This window comes from Mus caroli, chromosome 9, assembly GCF_900094665.2.
Source record: "Mus caroli chromosome 9, CAROLI_EIJ_v1.1, whole genome shotgun sequence".
NCBI lineage: Eukaryota > Metazoa > Chordata > Mammalia > Rodentia > Muridae > Mus > Mus caroli.
In genome coordinates this window covers 72,720,716-72,739,942 of record NC_034578.1, presented here as the reverse complement: position 1 = coordinate 72,739,942, position 19,227 = coordinate 72,720,716, and the positions used below count along the sequence as shown (strand labels likewise).

At 41.2% G+C, this 19,227-nt stretch overlaps 1 pseudogene; it reads left to right on the top strand.

Moving 5' to 3' along the window:
• The first annotated feature begins 18,687 nt into the window (after nucleotides 1-18,687).
• Nucleotides 18,688-19,227, top strand: LOC110302368 (annotated as a pseudogene).

Genomic DNA, 19,227 nt, shown 5'->3' with positions numbered 1-19,227 from the left:
TTTAAGAACGTGTGTGTGTGTGTGTGTGTGTGTGTGTTGCTGTGGTGTGTGCAGTATGTTCATTCAATGTCAGAGAACACCATGGATGGATCTTCCTTTCATCCTGTGGCTCATGTGGCCTTAGCATGGTAGCAAGAGCCTTTACCCGATGACCATCGATCTTCTGCCCTGGAGCTGCCATGTCTAATGCAAAGTGTAGCAAAGATATGGCCTAGGCAGACCCTTAGATGAACGATGCTGTAAGCCACATTGAAAACCTTATACTTGACCTTGCCCTCATGCCTGCTTTTGGTGATAGCTATTTCATACTGTCAGGCCATAGACACAAATACAGTTTTCTCCTCTGAATCATACCCATAGAAACTCTTAAAAATAATATTCTCCAAACAGTAAGTTTTGATGGGGTTTTCCTCAGAGTGACAGAAATCTGCTAACTGCTTATCAGGCCAGGAGTTAAATAGCAGCATTTTGCTTTTGATTTTTTTGTTTGGTTGGTTGGTTTGGTTTTCAGAGATTGTTGATGATTTTGGGAGTCCAATTCAATTATGATGTAAATCCAATGTTAAAAGAATCCTCTAAGGAGACTTCCTTTATTTAGGAGAAAACAGTTTCACCCGTAACCATGGCGAGTTGGCATTGTTGCTATTGTTTTGTAAGCTGTTGGTGGGACTTTTCTGACTTTTAGTCTAGGTTTTACTCAAATACAACAGATGGCAATGATTACACTTTTATAACCTTCCCTTTAAAAAGAAATGACTAAACAGAGCACAGTAAAATAAACAAGCTTACTGCCCGGAGGGTTTTGTTTCACATTTTATTAAAACTAAAACTGAGCGAAGTAACTAGTCTCTCCTCAAACATTGAGAGGCCCCGCTCTAAAGATTACTGGGGCACAAGGGTACGGTAGGTGAGGACCAAGGGGATGGGGAGGGCAGGGAGAGGGTGTGGATCAACACAAACTAAACATGTATGGCAGTGCCATAACAAAACTCCCGCTCTGCCCAACATGCATTAAAGGGTACAAAATAATAATACGTTGCTTTTATGCCACTTCTGATTCCAATAAACAAAACAAACAATACAACAAAAACAACATGGCCACAGGAATGATTGCTCAAATCAGAATCAAATGTGTGACCTAAGAGAAATTCCCTGACTTGTGAGACTTCTCACATGTCTCAAATCCTAAGGTACCAATTTAGATGTAATTAATATCGACAATGATACACTTAATAGCAAAACTTTTCATTAAAACACTTTCAGGGTTCCTAGTACTATGTAATATAATGTAAACATTCAGTCTTCTTAGTATTATGCAATTCTCCATGTTCCAGATCTATGTTCTCACTCATGTGTGCAATCCACATGATAATCTAGGTAAATACAGCAACAAATACACGTGTGCAGAGAGTATACCATGAAGAAAAGTCAACAAGAAAAGCTAAATGCAGGAAAGAACTGAACACAGGTCACGCACACCAGTTATGAAACAGGATATAAAGCCAGTGGTGGTGGCGCATGCCTTTATTCCCAGCACTACAGAGGTGGAGGCAGGCCCATCTCTGAGTTCCAGACCAGCCTGCTCTACAGAGCAAGTCCCAGGAGAGCCAAGACTACACTCAGAAACTACATCTCAGAAAAAAAAAATTAAAAACCGTTTGGAAAACCAGAATCATAAAGAGAAAGAAAATCAAAGAGATGTTCAGAAGTAAACTGTGACGTTTCTGCTACAGTTTCTCAGAGCATCTCATTCCATGCATGTCTGGAAAGAGCTGTGTGTGTGTATGTGTGTGTGTGTGTGCACGTGCGTGTGCGTGCGCACGTGTGTCTGCGCACGTTATGTACCCCTGCCTACATACCTGGTCTGGCCAAACCTTCTTGACAAGAACCGGCCTTATTGGTCTTTCAGACTTTCTATGGGAATACTCTCAGAGGATCCTCAGCCCCTCCATGCTCAGGTAACCTTTGAGCTAAGACTGCATGGGGGAAACATGCACTATAAATTATAATGTAGAGACCTGTATTAGTCAGGGTTCTCTAGAGTCACATAGAGTCTTATGGATAGTCTCTATATAGTAAAGGAATTTATTGATGGCTTACAGTCTGCAGTCCAATTCCCAACAATGATTCAGTAGTAGCTGTGAATGGAAGTCCAAGGATCTAGCAGTTACGCAGTCCCACACGGCAAGCAGGAGAAAGAGCGAGAGCGAGACTCCCTTCTTCCAATGTCCTTATATGGTCTCCAGCATAAGGTGTAGCCCTTTAATCCCAAATGACCTTGAACTCGGAGATCTCCCTGTCTTAATCTTCTGGAATCCATAGCCACTATGCCTCAAGATCTTCATACCAAGATCCAGGTCAGAAACTTCTATCTCCCAGCCTCCAGATAAGGGTCACTGGTGAGCCTTCCAATTCTGGATTGTAGTTCATTCCAAATATAGTCAAGTTGACAACCAAGAATAGCCACTACAAGACCCCTCAGCAAACTGGATAGAAATCAGCATGGGTTGGGGAATTAGACATGAAGTCCCAGCCATAGTCAAGAAACTATTTTTGACAGATAGATACTGGAAGAGGGGAAAAAAAAACATTTTGTCAATAGAGCAACACTGGGTGTATCAAGCACACTCCAGGACAGGATCCTTGCTTAGGAATAGTTAATTCCAAGCATGGTCACATGTTGCACATATGCCTTGTTCAAATACATGCAGTTCTGATAATGGTCACATGTCAGTGCATATCAATGTGTGCACGTGTGCAATTTCTGAGAATGGTCAATTTCTGGTGCATATCACATGTATATATAGATATGTGAAATTTCTGAGTGTGTTCAATTTTCAGAGCATATACATGCATGTATTTTCACACATACATCTTCAAGCATGGTTACTCATCAATTTGTATGTGCATATTGACATGTGCATTTCCCAAGCTTAGGTACATGTCATTATGTGTGTGTTCATATGTATGAAGTATGATCATACAGAACATATATGTATATTCACACACATACATTTTCTAAATCTAGTCACACGTTGGTGCATATGCAGATGTTCACATGTTTGGAAGTCCCAAAGCCATCTCATATTGACACTTATGTATTCATACATGTAAAGTTACTAAGTATAGTCTAATGTCAGTTAACATACACATGTTCATACATTCTTAGCATAATTATATATTGGTGCATATGTATGTGTTTACACACATGCAATTTCAGAGTGTAGTCACCTGTCTAAGCATATGTGTCTATCCACGCATGTTCACTTTCCAAGCATGGTCAAATTTCAATGCATATGAGCATGCTCACACATGTGCAGTCCCAATTATAGTTTCATGCTGAAGAATGTATATTCACATCTACACCATTTCTGACCACATGACATGTGCAAGGTCTAAGTGAAATCACATGTCAGCACCTATGTGTATGCCACAAAACAACACGGACACCAAGGTGGGTTCACGCAGCAGCTTCTTTACTTGATTCTTTTTATCTTCCAGCTCTCTTCCCCAGCAGCTTCTTCCCCCGTCCTTCTTGCAGCGAGGGCTATACTCCTATCTCCTGGCAACTGACCTCATCTCGCTCCACCCCACCTCATCCAATCAGAAATCACACATGCTCCAGGCACGAGTTCAGGTCGGTCACAGATAGGCTGACAGATCCAGATCACGAGGGATAGTCTAGCCCAGCAGGCAGCCCACGCATGCAACCTCACTGCGCATGCTCGAGCAAGGCAGTAAACATGTGGGGTTCACGGGGCCTGGCAATGGACCAGGGCACCATCTTGGCCCATGCAGCTGCACCCACTTCCCACATGTGTATATTCACATGTGTGTAAGTTCTGAGTATGGTCATATATCAGAACATATATACACATTAATACATTTGCAGTTTGACATATGGTCATATGTCATGTGCATGTTCACATATGTTCAGGTTCTAAGTGTTACTGCCTGTGTGCAATGTGCATATATTTATAGGTATTCAGTTCCAAGTATGGTTACATTTTGGTGCATATACTCATGTTCACACGCATGCAATTTCCAAGCTCAGTAAATTCTTAGCACATATATTTATGATCATACACATATAGTTCCCAATCTTAGTCATGTCAGTGCATATGTGCATGTCACCTGTGTGCAGTTCTGAGTGTGCTCAGGTGTCAGCATATATGTGCATATTCATATATGCAGTTCCAAGAGTGGTCACATGTTGGCACAAATACACACATCACAAGCATACAAGTTCCAAGCTGAGACAAATGTACATGCATACTCATGTGTTTACACAGTGCATTTCTCAAGGGTGGTTATATATAGGCTCATATGCATGGGTTCACATATGTGTAGTTCCTGAGCATGGTTACATGTCATCACCTGCAGGTATGCTCACATACATACAATTCCCTAGCATGTAGTTAGTGCATATGCATAAGTTCACACAGGTGCATTTTCTGAGCTTAGTCACATATTGCCACACATGTACATGTTCACATGTGTACAGTCCCAATAACAGTCCCATGTTAGTGCCTATGCATGTGTCATACACATGCAAGTTTCACACTGTTTCATCTAAGCATATATAATGTGTTAACATATGAGTTTCCCCATGTATTGGCACATATTAGGGCATATGCATGTGTTCACATGAATGGAATTTCTGAATGAGGTCACATTTTGGCACATATGCACATGTTTCACACATGTTCAATTTCTGAACAGAGTAACATGTTGGGACATATTCACATGTTCACACATGCAGTTTTGTTTGGGGATACATGTTAGCATGTATATGCATGCTCACAAATGGAGTTCTGAGCTCAGTCACATGTCACTACATACACATAGGTTTATATGTATGCATATCCCAAATGCATCACCTGTCTGCCCACACAATGAGGTTGACAGGTATACAACTCCTATCAAATGTAGGCATATATCCATATGTCCATATGAATCTAATTCTGAATCCAGACCATATGTTCACACACATGCAGTTCTAATCACAACTAAATATCAGCAAATATGCACACATTCACATGTGTGTGTTAATTTTGAACACAGTCATATTGGCACAGATATTCAAGTCCGATGACATGCAATTTCTGAGGCTGGTGACATAGTGATACACTTGTGCATATTCACATGAACAAATTTTGAATCCAGTCACTTGTTGGCATGTATGCCCTTCACCTACATGCAGTGTTTGAGTACAGTCACATATCAGAACATATATGAGTGTTGAGCTGCATCTAAGTTCTGAGCACAGTCACAAGCCAATGCATATGCTCATATTCACACATATACAGTTCCAAGTGTGATAACATAGCAGAGCATATGTATGTGTTTATATGCATTCAGTTTCAAATGTGTTCACATGTTGGTGTCCACAAATATGTAATATCTGAACTCAGTCAGTTGTTGACACATATGTGCACATCTACATATAGGCAACTCCTAGAATGGTCAAACATCAGCACATCGATGTGTTCACCTATTTGCAATTCCAAGCACAATCACATATCAGCACAAATGCATATGTTGTCAAACATAGTTTTTAACTTAGTCACATGTTAGTTTATATGTTCATGTCACCTTTACTTGTCCATTCATGGTCAAGTATCTGCACATATGCCTGTGTTCATACATTTCCAGTTTCAAGGGCAGTCACATGTTGTACATATGCCTGTGTCACAGGTGCACAGGCACTGCTCTTAGTCATACATAGTTACTCATGCATGAGTTTACATATGTTCAGTTCCCAAGTATAGTCACATGTCAGCGTAAATACATATTTACAAAGATGTAGTTCCCTAGAATGATCAGATGTTGGCACATGTGTGTCATCTGCTAATCAGGTGAGCAATGTGAACCTAGGAGAATGGGGCCTAAAAAATGAGCCAGATTAAAGTCTGATGCAATAGCCAACTTTATTTGGAGCATCAGACAGTTTATACTAGGAGGGCTAAAGGGTCACCTGAGTGAAGTATTCAATCACAAGGACAAGACACACATGGCAAAAAAATAATTTTCCATATAAGCATAGTAACAAGTAATAGCCAGCTGTAATGAGCAGTCTGAAGTAAACTCACTCCTATCCTCTGACCTTGGGGTGGGCATGAAAACACATTCCAAGAATAATTCCATGTTTTTGTAGAAACTGAGGCCACAAGATTCTTATCTTGGTCTTGTTGTTGTTGGTGGTGGTGGTGGTTGGTTGGTTTTGCTTTTGGTTTTGATTTTTTTTTGGATTTTTCTCACAAGCATTTAGAAATCCTCTCACAGGACTCCATTCAATAATGTTATGTGTCACAAGTGTGCAAGTTCTGAACCTGGTCATTTGTTGTCATATACAAGCTTGTTCACATATATAAAGTTCCTAAATATGATCATATGTCTTCCAAATGTCACAAAAGTCACACATATGCAGTTCCTATCAGAGTCACATGTTGGTGTATATGTGCATGTTTACACATGAGCAAGTTTCACATGGTCACATGTTGAAATATGTACATTTGTTCACACACATGAAATTTCAGAACAAAGTCACACTTCAGTCTTATGTGCATGTGTGATGGTTTGCATATGCTCAGCCCAGGGAATGGCACTATTAGAAGGTGTGGCCCTGTTGGAGTAGGTGTGGCCTTGTTGGAGTAGATGTGTCACTGTTGGTGTAAGCTATCAGACCCACTTCCTAGCTGCCTAGAAATCAATCTTCTTCTAGAGGCGAGCAGATGAAGATGTAGAACACTCAGCTCCATGGATGCTGCCATACTCCTGTCTTGATGATAATGCACTGAACCTCTGAAATTGTAACTCAGTCCCAACTAAATATTGTCCTTATAATGTTGCCTTGGTCATGGTGTTTGTTCACAGTAGTAAAACCCTAAGACAGCATGTCCAGGTGCATTTAATTTCCAACATTGTCATATATCAGGGCATATCAACATGTTCACATACAGGTAGTTCAAACAATAGTCACATCTGAGCATATACACTAAGGTTCACATATGTGCAGTTCCTAAGCATGATTACATTTTAACACATGTGAACCTTTTCACACATGTTCAAATTCTAAGTGTGGTCACATGTCAACACAAATGTTTGTATTTGTATGTTTGAAGTTCTTGATCATGTTCATATATTGGACTCAACACGCATGTTCATGTATGTGCTATTACAAGCATAGTCACATATGTGAGCATTCACAAACATGCAGTTCCTGAGCATGCTCACATATCAGCACATATGCACATGTTCACCACTGTATAGGTCCAAGCATAGTCATATGATGTATATCCACATGTTTACACACATATAATTTCTGAGAAGAGTTGGCTGTTAGTGAATATTCACATGTCCACATATATGCAATTTCTAAGACTGCCAGGTATTGGCCCATATGCATGTGTTCACACATGCATTTCAGAGGATTATCATATATCAGTGCATATGCATAAGTTGACACATGTGCATTTGCCAAGCTTAACCAATGCCAGTGCATATATACTTCACCTATATGCAGTGATCATGTGTTGGTACTTACTATGCATGTACATGCTTGAAGTTCCTGAGTGTGGTCACATATTGGTGCTTATGCCCATGTTCACATGTGTCCTGTCACATATGTATATGTTCACATGCATGCAAATTCTGAATGCAGTCACAGGTTAGCACATATATGTATGTTCACGCACTTGTAGTTCCTGAACATGGTCCTGTGTTTATGCACATGCATATGTTCACACACATGCATTTCCCATACACATTTGGACAAACATGTATATGTTCACACGTGTGCAAGTTTAGATCAGGGTCACATGGAGGCACATAAGCACATGCTTATACATGTGTAGATCTGGGTGCAATGTAAATGAATATGTAGGTGCATATGCATTTGTTTATATGTGTATTAGCTCTGGATGTGGTCAATCACCAGTATAGTTCAAAACATGGACACATGTCAGCACCTGTGAATTTCTCAAGGATGGACACATATTGATGCATATGTGCATGTTCACACACATGCTTTCCAGAGCATAGTCATGGTTGGCATATATATACATGTGCACATTGGTGCAGTTCCTAAGCACAGCCACATTTCAGCACACAGGAACCTCTTCACATGTGCAGTTCCTAAATGTGACCACATTGTGGTGTCCATGCATATGTTTACATTCATGTGCATTTTGAGATTAGTCACATGATCACACATATGCATGTGTTCACATATGTGCAGACCCAAATGTGGGTGCATATGTACATGCTCACATTTATAAAAGTTCTAAGCATAGTTACATGTGTACACAAAGGAGTATACTCCCATGTGTACAAGTTCCAAGCACAGTCACATATTCGTGTATATTCTGATTTGCAAATGTTCCAACCAAGGTCACTGTGATGGTTTGAATGAGGATGGGCCCCACAGGTTCATGTGTTTGAACACTTGGCCCCCAGTTGGTGGAACTGTTTGGGAAGGATTGGGGTGTGGCCTCACTGGAGGAGGAGTCACCAGGAGTAGGCTTTGGTGTTTCAAAGACCCATGCCAGGCTCTGCTACTGCTCCAGCTCCATGTCTGCTTGCCTGCTACCATGTTCTCCACCATGATGGTCATGGACTCACACTCTGAAACTCTAAGCAAGCCCTCAGTTAAATGTTTTGTTTTATAAGTTGACTTACATCCCCATGGTTGTCTCTTCACAGCAACAGAAAAGTAACTGAGATGGTCATCTTTCAACATGTGTGTGCATTCTCACATGCATGAAATTTCTGTGTGTTATCACATATATATTCAATCACACACAAATACATAGTAAGTTTTGAGTTTAATCATGTGTTGAAGCATCACATGTGAAACGTTTTATATGGTTGCATGTTTTCTCATATGTACATAACCACATGCTTGAAAGTTTTGATTATGGTCAGATGTATTCCATATACATGTGTTCATAGGTGTTCAACTCAATAGCATTATCATGTGTTATATAACATATTGAAGTTCCTGAGCATGGACATGTATTTGCTCATATTCATGTGTTCACATGAGTACAGTTTCCTGAGCATGGACATAAGCATGTGTTGACATGTGTACAAATTCTGAGTTCAGTTATGTGTCAGTACATATGCATGTGTTCATACACCAAAGTTCCAAGCACAATCACTTCTTAGCATATATGTCCATGTTTACACAAATGCAAGCACTGGGTGCAGTCTCATGTTAGCCCAAACATGTACATTCACATACATGCAGTCTTGAGTATAGTCACATTTTACTGTTTCCAAGCACAGTCACATATCAACATATATGTGCATGTTCACACACATGCAGTTTACAAGAACAATCACATGTTGGCAAATATACACATTTTCACACATATGAAGTTTTCATTTACTGAGATATATCATCATGATGCACATATTCCCATGCATGCAGTTTCTAAGTATTATCATATGAGAGCTTCATATAGGTGATTATATGCATATAACCTCTGGGCACAGATGTCAATGTATGCACACATGTTCACACGCATATAGTTTTGAACATAATCAAATGCATGCACATTTTCTCACAAACCAGCTTCTATGTGAAGTCCTAAATCTTTGTGTACATGTATGATCATATGCATGCAGTTTTCAAAAACAATCACATTTTGCCATGTATGTGCATTTTCACATGTATATAGTTTCAACAAGGCATACATATACATTTCAAATACATGCAGTTTCTGAGATAAGACAAATATAGGTATGTATTTGTATGTTCACACATGTGCAGTTTCAGAGCACAATGCATGTTGGCCTGTTCATGCATGTGTAGATACATCAAAATTTTGACTGTGGTCACATGTCACAGGATATGCATATGTTCATAAGAATGCAGCTATAGAGCAAAGTCACATGGTGTTGTATATGCACATGCTGACACTCATGCATGTACTAACTGCAATTGCATATAATCATGTACCCACATGTTTTCACACATAAAATCTCTGAGCCTTATCATATGTCAATGTGCATGTGCCTGTTCACACACATGCAATTTCCAAGTACTCTGTTATGCTGGCATGTAGTGATTTATTGACATCTGAGTAATTTTCAATAACTAACATATATCATTGTATGCATGCCCATTCATATGCATGAAGTTTCTGTGTGTTGTCAAATGTCATCATTCATATGCATATTCACACACATAAAAATTCTGAGCACTGTCATATGTCAGTATTTATGCATGTGTTTACACACATGCATTTTACAAGTGTAGTCACATGTCAGATTGTGTGTGTGTGTGTGTGTGTGTGTGTGTGTGTGTGTGTGCATTTCACATGCATACAATTTTCAAGTATGGTTATATTTTGGCATATATACACATGATCACATGCAATTTCCAAGAATGGCCATATTTTGGTATGTATTCACATTTTCACAGACATGAAAGTTTTAATGTATGATCATATATTAGCATGTTCACACATGTTCAAAAACATGCTATTTCTAAGCATGTTCATCTTCTAGTATGTCTGCACACATATACACATACATGCAGTTTTTTGGTTTTGGGATTTTGGGGGGTTTTTTTTGTTGTTTTTTCGAGACAAGGTTTCTCTGTGTAGCCCTGGCTGTCCTGGCACTCACTTCGTAGACCAAGCTGGCCTCGAACTCAGAAATCTGCCTGCCTCTGTCTCCCGAGTGCTGGGATTAAAGGCATGCACCACCACACCCAGCTATACATGCAGTTTTAATGTGGTAATATGTTGACATCTATGGGCATGTTCACATATACAAAGATACTAAGTGCTATCATATGTAAGTGTGTACATGCATATGCACACATGCAACTTCCTATCTGGATACTGTCATGCTTCCCACTATGATGATAATGGAATGAACCTCTAAAACATCATGATGATAATTGACTGAACTTCTGAAACTGTAAGCCAGCGCCCAGTTAAATATTTTCTTTTATAAGAATTGCCTTGGTCATGGTATCTCTTCACAGCAATAAAACCATAACTAAGACACCCCCATATGACCTGCTCAGAAACTACATGTAGGCAAAATTACACAATCATGCCACAATGTGACCAGGTTCAGAAACAGCATGTGGGTGAACATGGCCATACAGTTTCATGTGTGAACAGGATGAAAATAGGCATGTGGGCTAACAAACCCATACACCTCACTATATGACCAGGCTTGGAAATGACCTGAAGAAAAACATGCCGATACATTATTCCATTTGACCCACCTCAGAAATGGCTTGTGAGCCAAAATGCCCATACAGTCCTGCATAGAAATGTCTCAGAAATAGCACATGGGCCAGATTTCTCACATACTTGTTACAAATGGCACATGGACAAATGGCACCCACCCACAGGATAGGTCTCATAAATGGCTTTTGAGCCAGCATGCTTGTACAACTCCCATAGGACTAGTCAAAAAAAAATGGCATGTGGCTCAACATGAACATACACCCTTCCCATGTAACCAGGTTCAGAAACGACATGTAGTCCAATGTGCCCATACAACCACCACTGCCCCCATAGCATCAGTCCAGAAATGTCATGCAGGCCAACATGTACATACACACTCCCATCTGACAAATGTCAGAAATGGCACATGCTCCAAAATACCCACAAATCCCCATATGATCTGCTCAATAATCACATGTGGGAGGAATTGCACAATTATTTGTTGTGGATAGCCCTGGGGTTGCTTGTTATTTGATGCTAATTCACTCTCCTGAGAGGGGCTTAGAACGAGGAATGAGTCACTCACTGTATTCAGGTGACTTCTTGTGAACCATCCCCTAATGAATAAAGGAGCCAATCACTGGGCAAGTAGGGGGGACTTCAGGGTTGGATAGGGGAAGAGAGAAAGGAGCAGAGAGAGAGGGTCTTTTTGGACGGGGATAGCATGAGGACAAGATGTGGCTACTAGTGTCTCCCAGTTTCAATGGCAGATCCATCAGGATTCACCACCAAAGCATTTAGATTGAATAAGTCTTACAAGATTAGGATTTTAGTTGCTGTGCCCAACTATTGAATTACCATTGTTTCTGAACAAAGTTTGTGTTGTATTTTCCTTTATGAGGCGGCTCATCTGAGTTCAAGGGAGAAAAGTACCGTGGCAAAGCATGGGTTTGCCTGATGTGCACCACAAAGGTTGTGGGGGATTTGAAGCATGGGGCTGGCATGGTAGCAACCCATCAGTGGGAACTTAGCAAGCTGGATGGAGAGAATTTGGAGCTCTGAGTCAGAAAGTCCCCACAAGATAAGAACTGGCTGTAGAGACCACTGAGGCTGAGAGTAGCAGGGTGTAGCATGGGAACCTGCCAGTTCTTTTTATTATTTCCCTCAACAATTATTCCTCAATGTGACTAGTTCCGGAAATGGAATGTGGGCCAAAATGTTCAAATCCTCCCCCAAGTCTTAGTTAGGCTTTTACTGCTGTGAACAGACACCTTGACCAAAGCAAGTCTTATAAGGACAGCATTTATTTGGGACTGGCTTACAGGTTCAGAGGTTCAGCCCATTATCATTAAGGCAAGAACATGGCAGCAACAAGGCAGGCATGGTGCAGGAGGAGCTGGGAGCTCTACATCTTCATCTGCAGGCCATATATGACCATCACACCCCCATATATGACCAGCTTGGAAATGGCATGTGAGCCAAATGGTCCATATACAACCCCAAGTGATAGGGTCAGATATGATGTGTGGGCCTATAGAATATAGTTCCACATATCACAGGGCTCAAAACTGGCATCCAAATCAACATGTCCACACATTCCCCCATGTGACCAGACTAGTAAGTGGCATGTGGGCCAAAAGTCTACACACATTCTCATAGGACTGGGCTTGGAGCTAGTGTGTGGGACAACATATCCATATACTGCCCCCATATGGCCAGCCTCAGAAAGTTATGTGGGCCCACTGACCCATTCACTTCACATACTACAGGCTTGGAATTCACATATGATCCAACATCTCCATGCATTCCCCCCATGTGATAGCCCTCAAAACTGACATGTGAGAAAGCATGCAAATATACCCTTTCATAGGAAAATAACATGTGTGTCAAAATGCCTGTACATGCTCCTATATGACCTGCTTGTTGATGGTATGTGGGCAAAATTGCCCATACATGCCACAATGTGATCAGTTTCAGAAATAGCCTGTGAGCCAACATGCACATAACTATATGACTAGTCCTAGAAATGGAATGTGATTCAAAATGCCTATACATCACTCCATGCAAAGAGCTTCAAAATTGGCATGTGGACCAACATGCACATACAGACTCCCCCAAAGTGACCAAGCTTGAAAATGGCAAGTGACCTAACACACTCATACACCCCATATATGATCAGGCTCATAAATAGCATGTGAACCAGCAGAACCACACCCCTCCATATGGATGGTCTCAGAAATGACTTATAGGCCAAAATACCCATATATCACTGTATATGAAAGCTTTGGGAATGACATGTGCACCAAAATGCCCACACCCATCCCCATGTAACTGGATTAGATCTTCTTCCATGTCGGCCAAATACATATATACCCACCCACAGGATAAGGCTCAGAAATGGCTTATGATCCAACATATTCATTCAGCTTCCATAGGATCAAACTCGAAATCGCTTGTGGGTCAACATGACCATACCCCTCCCATGTGAACAGACTGGGCCAGCACACTCATAGAAGACATGATCATAGCCCACCAAATGAATAGGCCAATATGTCCATTCACCCACCAATATAACAATTCTAAAAAATTGGATGTGGTCCAGTACATTCATATTCTCTTCCATATGATCGAATGCCCTCTTCTGGCTTCCACAGGCACCCACACACATGTGTGCACAGACACACATATATGAATAAAATATAAAACATCTTTTTAAAAAGTAATGAATTTGAGGCTAGCCTGGGATACATGAGACTCTGTCTTAAAAATAAAAGTCAAGGGTAGAAAGATGACTGGCTGCTCTTCCAAAGATTTCCCACCACTACTTCTGGCCTATGGGGGAACTAGGCATGTATGTGGTGCACAGATATAAATGCATGCAGGCGAAACACATACCCATACCCATAATAGAAATCAGGTTTTAAAACTAGAAACTGCACAAAGTCTAAAGAACTGACAAACACCTGCATCTGACTTTCCTATGAATAACTGCACTTTACAAGTTTATTTTAATATATGCTGAATACATAAATATGTAAGTATTTTTTAAATAGATTTTGCCATAGATTACCATAATGTATTATATTTTCAATGTTGTTAATGCTAGGCAGAAAATAAAATTTTATATTCAGTCTGTTCCAATTATGAAACATGCTTGGATACAAGGCATGGTGGTACACACCTTTAATCCCAACCCTCAGGGGCAGTAGAGGCAGACAGTGCTTTTAGCCTCTGGGCCTTTCTCCAGTGCCTTCTTGATGTTTTCTATCTGAAATGTTTAGAGTAACATTTCTCTTCTCAAGGCTATTAAAGTACTCACACATTTTTTTCATGTTTTCCCATTTAAATCCCTGATCTGCAATATAATTTATTTCAGTGAAAGTGTGAAGAATACATTTGCTATTTAAAAAAAAAAATGCTAGCCAATCACATTGACATCATTTCTGAATTAATTATATATTTTCTACAGATTTTAAATACAACTTGTATCAGGTACTAAATTATCGTATCCCTGGGAAACAACTTGGAAGCTATTGTAGCAGTTCTATTTCTGGACTATTTTCTTTGGGCAAGAGCTAGGGTTAATAAAGATTCTTTAATGTAGGCTTAGGCTCAAGAGTAAAGCTAAAGAGTAAAGAGCTTTGAGAAAGAAAGACAATCCTGAGCGTAGGGTTACGGCTTCTCTAAAAGAATCACATGTTCTCTTGTTGTGGTACCAAGGTCAAAATATTTTAACTTTGTCATTTAACATCTAATAAGACATTTTATCTTCACTTTCTTTAAAATTTTCTTATTTATTACTCTTATTATTCATAGTTCAAATATTACTCATTGAACACCGACTCCTACGACACAGGAGACTCCCTCTCAAGTGCTGGAACAGGAGAAGTATGGGTCATGCCGGCAGAGTGCTTGAGTAGTCTGGAGGAGGATGTTGGCCATGAAACAATTTTAATGAAGGTTGTGATAAATTTGAAGAAAGAAAGAGGTAGGATGATGCAATAGAAGGCAATCCTGTAGGATGCTAATCAAAGAGCATCCTTCTGAGGAGGGGACATTTACCCTGCAGAGGAGCATGACCAACAGAAGGAAGAACAAGACATTTGAGGTGATAGAGGTGTGATGATACAATCCCATAATCCTCCACTCAAGAGACTGGCACAGAGCATCAGGAGTCAAGGTCCTTCTCAGCTATGTAGCAAGCTGAAGAGCATAAAACATACACTACATACAACCCACATGCATGCACACACACACACACCAAAGGAAGGAGAAGATTGACAGGCCCAAGTTTGCATAAAAGAAAGGGTCATGAGGTTGCTGCAGCATGGAAACCAAAGGTGAACATCTTTGATTTCCTTCTTGCCCACACTCACTGTCTATCTCTCTCTGTGCTACAAAGGTTCACTACTGGGGCTGCATAGATACCCTTCAGTTTCCCATTGAGTCCTGTCACCTTGCACCACCAGTAGAAGCTGAGAAGACAAGTGGAGAGTGGAATTGGGTTTCTTCAAAGCCCTCCCTGAGGGTTGCAACATCTACTGAAGGCTATAGCTCTGCCTACTGTGTGGATCTGTCACTATGCTCGGGCCTTAACTGGTAATGTCTCCACCCTTGGTGGCTGTAACTTCTCACATTTTTTGATCTAAAATACACCCTTACCTTTAAACAAACTTCTGTCTTTGAAACACATATTCTTTGAGATATTTGAAGTTTCGGTGTTTTGATTCTTTGATTGTTTCATTCTGTGGTGCTGGGGTGGAGCCGAAGACCCTGAGCAGTCTAGGCTGCACTTTACCCAGAGCCATATCCCCAGGACTTCAGGGTTTTGTTTTAAAGATCAAACTGGTTGCTGTGAACTATAAAATGAAGGTCACACAGAGAGAGAGAGAGAGATCTTGCTAGCAATGAGCTTGAATCCAGGGCTGACCTGGAGGAAACATGAACGATTGGACACAGGGAATCACATGTCTGAGCTTCATTCATTTGCTCATTAATGTTTTCAGCAAGTATTTATATAACCAGTATTATTATTATTATTATTGGAATAATACTATTCTTCTAGGAACTCTGGAGAGACAGATAAATTATACAATATGCTTAAAAGAGACAAAGGGCAAGGTAAAAAGATAAAGAGTTAAGGAACAGGGTAGAAAAGAGGGCAGAATTTTAACTGACCCATCACTGAGGTGAGATTTGACTTTATGTTTGGAGAAAGAAACAGATGAGACATTGGAGACTCTTTCAAGCAGTAAACTCGACCTCAGTGACAGCTTCTATGTGTGGCCATGGCAAACACATCAGAGGCTGATAGGGCTGGAGCTCTGGAGCCTGGGAAGAGTGGGAGAGAGTGAGGCCAGAGAGCCCACAGAAGCACTCACAGAAGCTCCTCTTGACCAATTGCTCTTTGTCACAGGGGTGGGAAGAAACAATAGGCATTAGTTCTACCTAATTACACCTAGGCACTGTCTAGAAAGGAAAGATGGGCTAATTTCCCAAGTGCTTTGGAAATTACAGGGAGTTGGCAGCTAAAATACTTTGGGTCATCACGGGAATGGATGAAGGATGGGCTTTGAATCATCAAAGCAAAGACATTGATTTCCATTTCCACTAAGGGAAATGTTTAATTGTCTTCTCAGAACACCTCTGGGAGAACAAAAGAGAAAGAAAAGTTATCCCTCTCTCTCCACCCATGAGCAGTTGTCCTAAAACTGCCTGATGTATCTGTGGCATGAACACTGCACACATACACACAAAATATAAATAAGTGTAATTTTTAACAGAACTTGGATTTTTCTTACAATGAACAGAGGACTTAAAAACTTCATAAGAAGGGAGCTGGAGAGATGATTCAGTTGACAAAGTGCTTGCTTACACAAGTGAGAGGACCCAAGTTCAAACCTTAGCAACTATGTTTTTAAAAGATAAGCAGGGCTGAGCATGCTAGTGCATGCCTTTAATCCCAGCACTCAGGATGCAGAGAGACAACTCACAGATGGACCGCTGAGTCCAAGGCCAGTCTGGTCTCTAAATCAGGCCCAGGTCAGCTAGGGCTCTGCTAAACAAAGAAGCCCTGTGTTTAAAAACTAGAGATGGGGAGAAGGAAAGAAGGAAGGAAAAAGAAACAAAAACAAAGAAACAAAGGAAAATAAGAGAAAGAAAAACAAGAGAGAGAAGGGAGGGGAGGGGAGGGGAGGGGAGGGAAAGAGGGCAGGCACTTGTAATCCCAGCACTGGAAAGAATACAGGTTGATCTACAGATCTTACTGGCCCAGCAGCTTAGCCTCTTGGTGAGATCTTGGTCCCAGTGAGAGACACTATCTCAAAAAACAATGTGGACAACACCTGAGGAACATCTGAAGTTGGATCCTGACCTCCATATATATGTACATACACACCCATACATTGAACAAGCACACACACAGCTGTATATGCACAGACATGTACGTGTGTGAATATAGACACACATACAAAGAAAGAGGCGGGGGGGGGATGGGAGAGAGAAAGAGAAAGATAATTTCCTGAAAGATTGCTGCTATCCCCTTTGCTCTCCAAATGGCCTCAGCACCTTAGACAAGGTCTCCAGGTGTTCTCCAGTTCCTTCCAGTTCCTGAAGGCAGTAAATGGATGAAATCCACATGTAACAGGAAGAGCTCAGACCAAAGTTGAAAGGCTCCTAATCTACCACTGCCAGCCACTGAGGAGCTCAGCTCTAGGCAACCCTCTAATTCTGCTGGGTCAGGGTCTCATCCACCTCCACAGGATCATTTTTCTTTGAAAGAAGATTCGGGAGGCCACCTCCAGGGTAACCAAACATGGAACTAAGCAAAGAACTACCTGTTACTTTGGTCTGCTGGAGGCTCTCTGTGCCTGAACACTGGCCCTTCAGTCCCTAGTTTGGTTCATTGTCAAATAAGGCAGATGTAATTAGATTGGAGTTGCCACCTGCTGTCTGTGCTTTGGTTGACCTCAAAAGAGATGTGTTCTTTGAGTCACTTCCTGAATCTGACTTAGAGGATATTTCTCCCCTAGAGTCAAAACATTAGAAACTTTAGACCCTTTCAAGAACCATAGATTTGAACGTAAACCGAGAACCCTGTGGACACTTTCATCCTAAATAAAAGAAGCAAGTGAAATGTTCTTCTTGGGGTATGGCCACTGCACCCATGAATACAGTGCAGCTCGGATAACCTACATAAGATCAGTCAACAATATCATTCAACATCCAACAGGCAGCACTAATCGGATTCAGTGGGTTATTAACAAAAAGAGAGATAAGAGAAGAAGTAGGGAGGGGGAGGTTTAGGGGGTTTCTAGTAGGAATGGCAAAGAGAAGTTGGAAGTTCCTGAGGCGGTTGAGGCTGCGTATGATCAAGATGCATACTTTACATATATGTAACTGTCAAAGGATAAATAAAATATATTCTCTCTGCTCCTCCCTGTTCCAGAGACAGCCGAATCTTCTTGTGCAGTGCCAGCCTCTTCTCATAGACAAAATGGTGAAGGTCGGTGTGAACAGATTTGGCTGTATTGGGCGCCTGGTCACCAGGGCTGCCTTCTGCTCTCCACATGGCAAAGTGGAGATTGTTGCCATCAACGACCCCTTCATTGACCTCAACTACATGGTCTACATGTTCCAGTATGCCACCCACGGCAAATTCAACGGCACAGTCAAGGCCGAGAATGGGGAGCTTGTCATCAACGGGAAGCCCATCACCATCTTCCAGGAGCGAGGCCCTGCTAACATCAAATGGGGTGAGGCCGGTGCTGAGTATGTCGTGGGGTCTACTGGTGTCTTCACCACCATGGAGAAGGCCGGGGCCCACTTGAAGGGTGGAGCCAAAAGGGTCATCTCTGCCCCTTCTGCCGATGCCCCCATGTTTGTGATGGGTGTGAACCACGAGAAATATGACAACTCACTCAAGATTGTCAGCAATGCATCCTGCACCACCAACTGCTTAGCCCCCCTGGCCAAGGTCATCCATGACAACTTTGGCATTGTGGAAGGGCTCATGACCACAGTTCATGCCATCACT